At 37.4% G+C, this 4,431-nt stretch overlaps 1 protein-coding gene and 1 long non-coding RNA gene across 3 annotated transcripts in view; one reads left to right on the plus strand and one right to left on the minus strand.

Moving 5' to 3' along the window:
• Positions 1–4,431, minus strand: part of LOC131369996 (NLR family CARD domain-containing protein 3-like) — a 305,079-nt gene that overhangs the window by 68,239 nt on the left and 232,409 nt on the right. The gene's annotated exons all lie outside the window — the stretch shown is intronic.
• LOC131370052 (uncharacterized) lies at positions 224–3,305 on the plus strand. Its single transcript, XR_009207373.1, has 3 exons — positions 224–354; positions 1,895–1,964; positions 2,521–3,305. It is a non-coding gene; the product is annotated as an uncharacterized LOC131370052 (long non-coding RNA).

Raw genomic sequence — 4,431 nt, forward strand, 5'->3', positions numbered from 1 at the left:
CTGTACAATTTCTATCCACTCTACACTCATCATACCCTGTGTGACTGCAGGATTGTGGCCACATGACCATCATCTTCACATGTCCCAGTCCACATTTATTCCCTCTGTGTTAAGCTCCACTCTTCTGGGAAGACTTTCCACTAGAAAAAATAGTAGGAGTGGAATAGTTTTATCTAAAAATAATATTAATTGTGTGTGTGTGTGTGTGTGTGTTTGCATGTGCAGGTGGATTCCATTCTGTTCAGTGAGTTTAAGGTGTGGAAGGAGGAACCCACACTGGAGAGGAGTTGCTGTTTCTTGGAATGAATCTACAGAGAGGACATTTACCCGTGTCTCACATTCTGCAAGAGTGAGGTGTGTGTGCGTGCGCGTGTGTGCGTGCGTGTGTGCGTGTGTGTGCGTGTGCGTGCGTGTGTGTGCGTGTGTGCGTGTGTGTGTGTGTGTGTGTGTGCACCTTTATCATACTGTCAGTATTAAACACATGATTTTCATTCTTATGTATTAAAGCCAAAGACAAAACATTAGTTTAATTACTAATAAATGACTGTGTTTGTGTCATTTCCTGTCCACAGAACAGCTCATCACAAACACTAATACTGGTGTCCTAACAGTGTGGTAATGTGTACTATGATCAGTGTATAGGACATTTGTGTGTAGAATTGTGTGCTGCAGTGTTAATTACACAGATTCAGCACTGTAAGGAAAACATTATCTTAACACCTGAACCTCCGTGAGTAAATGTGTGTGTATTAACCTCAGTGTGATCACCCGTGCCATCATATTTACATGAGTTTTATCCTGAGACAGAAGGGAGAGCTTGTTTTACATATGAGCTCATATCACCCTGACAAATGATCTAACTCAGTGTGTATAACTACAAACACTGTCTCACAGAGACACAGAGTCATTTACTGAACTGCCTTTTAACCTGAGGTCTCACACACACACAACAGCCATAACGTTATAACCACTGACGGGAGAAGTGAATATTCTGAATCTCTGTGAGGAACAAAGGGGAATGACGTGTGTGTAAATGTCAGTTCAGGGGGCTTTAATCCATCAGAGCATGTGGGTGTGTTGATTACAGGAACAAAATAAAACCCTCACTAAAGTCTTTGTTTTTTATTTCATTTGATATTTCTTCCACATTCACAGTGATTGATGATTCTGTAACGAAGCAGAAGGATAGTGTGTTTTTATAAAAGATGGGTCCAGATTGGATATAGTGTTTTATATACAGCTTTCCCTCTCACACTCCACCATGTCTGTACCTCCTTCACCCTAAACTTCTGTTTGATCAAATGTTCAGCTCTGCTGCTTCTGTTTGTCAGCGTTTTCCATCTCTTCTGTTTCTTTATTCCTTTCTTTCTGTTTTGCCCTCCCCTAGTGGCAGGAAGTCTGAAATAAACAAAGTCACGGAAGTGTACATTCTCTCTCTCTCTCTCTCTATTATTATTATTATTATTATTATTATTATTATTATTAATCATTTGTTTTTGGAATTTAAAAAGAAGAAATGAAGAATATGATTAAATTATATCTCTTGAAAGGTCCTGGAATTTCATTCTAAAGCTTCTGAAATGTTTTCTTCCTTCAATGAAGTTGTGATTTGGATAAAATGAATCTGTATTTTCTTTTCTGATTGATCCTGTAAAGTAAATGATCAGATTACAGAAGCCAAAGAAAAGCTCAGAAAACACAATAAAAAGGATGGAAAGAAAAACAATATATGAATCAGCACATCAGTGTAACGCTCTGGACAAGCAGAGATCTGGTTCAAATTGAAAAGGAAGATGATTAAAGAAGACAGAATAGTCTGAATTTTCGTGTTTTTCATGTAGACTTTAGTGACTACAACCAAGTTACCTCTTCCTCCTCTCCTTTCTACTCCTAGATCACCTCCATCTGCAACTTCTTCACCTACATTCACTACATCCACCAAGGACTGGTCAAGCAGCAGGATGGTGAGCTAAACTGACCACACACACACAAGCAGCATTAATCTTTTAACTTTAGACTGTTAAAACATGTGATGTGTGCTTCATTAATAAATGTGTGATTGTTCTCAGTTTGCTGTGGTATAAGCAGAATCACACACTCCAGACTGTTCTCCACTTTAAGATGATAAAGGCACTATGATGATAACAGTACTATTGATGATAATTATCTCCATTATCTGAGCTGATGAACTGAGACGCCTGAGACTCCTTATATAAATGTTAAATAAACAATAAAAACATGACATTTCTCTTGGTTAAACAGCACATTTTTAATATCAGTTTATTATTATGCAAAAATGACGCCTTTCGTCCAATCAGATTTGAGAATTCTACAGCACCGTGCTACATGATTGGAAACACACATACAGCACATTCAGATCATTTAGATCTTCTAAAGTTAACTAATGGATTTCTTCAGTGATTATTTTCTGTTATATTTAGAGTAATGTGTGGTGTTATAGTGTTCTTCATAAATCAGTAAACATCAGATCAATGTCTGTGTCTTTTATTTTTATTGTAGCTGAACAGATGTTCTGGGAGGTCATGCAGCTGTGTAAGGAGATGTCCTGTGCTAAACTGGACTACTACAGAGATGAACTGTGAACACTGAGCAAGGAGACCGTGTGTGAAAGAAACATGCTCAGTGCAGGAGAGGGGGGTTCTGCAGTTCACCAAGACACATCACAGGGACCAGGTCTTTCCTCACACCTCAACACTCCAGCACTGTGTGTGTGTGTGTGTGTGTGTGTGTACTGAGATGAAATCACTGAAAAGGGAAGAAAAAGGTGTTGGTCTACTGATCAGAAGGTTGTGAGTTTGAATCCCAGCTCCACCAAGCTGCCACTGCTGGGCCCCTGAGCAAGGCCCTCAACCCTCAATTACTCAGCTGTATAAAATGAGATAAAATGTAAGTCACTGTGGATAAGGACATCTGCCAAATGCCAGAAACGTAAATGTAAATGTCTGATAGCTGCCTCTTGTCTCCTCAGTTCTGGTCAAACCCATTAAAGTGTCACACTTATTCATAACACATGTCACTAAGACCTATTATAAACATATTCTGTCTAATTTAACTCGTACACCTGAATGAAATAAAACCTCATAAACCTTCTGATACTAATTATACTATTTTCCTTCCACCATCACACTCTGTAGCCACTGCTGAATATGGTTCCTGTATTTATGTCTGGTGTAAATGGAGTACACAGATATATATTTTTCACAGACCAGTAGTGTCTCAGGTGCCTGATGCCACTGATTTATAATTCAGTAATTCAGCAGAAATTTGTTGCCAAATCAGTTCACCGTCAGTCCACTTTGTGTTCGAAAGTCAGGGAATTCAAGTGAAGTTTCCTTTCCCTTTGGGCTCAAGACACTTCAGTTCATTTTTTAAGAAACTCTGAGTTTTAGCTGTGCTCCAGTGTGTCCAAGAACTTTTGATAAAAATGTCAATACACTATCACAGCTTCACACTCCTCTCCAGATGTGTATGAATCCACCTGGAGGAAGACACACACACACACTTTACTATCCTTGTGAGGACCTTCCATAGGACTAACCCTGAGTTCATATGTCAAGCATTCATTTGTCTTTGGTTTAGAAAATGTTATCCAGTGTTATTTAATGCAGCAGAATGTGTTTAGAAGACAGATATCTAATCTAATAATAAAACAGACATACAACATGCACAGTTTATTAACAATATAGTAGTTGATTAAACTAAACTAAAGTTGTTCATGTTCATTTCAGCTGAAGTCATAAATCTGTCTCATTAAAAACTCAACACTACTTAAAAAGGCTATTAAAAGGACATTATAAAAGAAAAAAATGGAAATGCTGCTTGTGTGTTTAAGAAGCCTATTGTGTAATAACAATAAAAAACGGTGTGTAATTGTGATAAAAATGACTTGTTTATTTATATAAGAAAGGAGTTAAACAAATGAAGAAAATAAACAAATGAATAAAAATCAGTGAAGAGATTTTTTGGGATACGAAGAGGTGTACCCTGTGGAGGTGTCCAAGTAGATCATTTTGGTACTAGATTTGGGTCACAGGGTCACATGACCTAGAAGCTACTGAAGAAATAGTTTTTTTATTAAAAAAATTAATTAATAATAGCAAATTAATTCACATGATACATAATTAATACTGTCAATTAATTCAATTTTTATTTATAAATAAACAAATGCTGTTTGCAATGCCGCATGCCATATGTATATTTAAGAAGAAATTAGAATAACTGGGGAACGTAGTCAGTGAAGTAACAAGTCCCACATTTCAGTCGTACAGAAATTTGTCGACGGTCCCTAAACTAGCGCTTCCGAATGTCCGTCTAATGTCCGAATATCAAACTCACTTCACCGCGGTTCTGATTATGTCGAGATCACGAGAAAACAAAAGCAAAAATACTTTTGTCTATATGGTGTCTATA

This window comes from Hemibagrus wyckioides, linkage group LG19, assembly GCF_019097595.1.
Source record: "Hemibagrus wyckioides isolate EC202008001 linkage group LG19, SWU_Hwy_1.0, whole genome shotgun sequence".
NCBI classification, from domain to species: Eukaryota; Metazoa; Chordata; class Actinopteri; order Siluriformes; family Bagridae; genus Hemibagrus; species Hemibagrus wyckioides.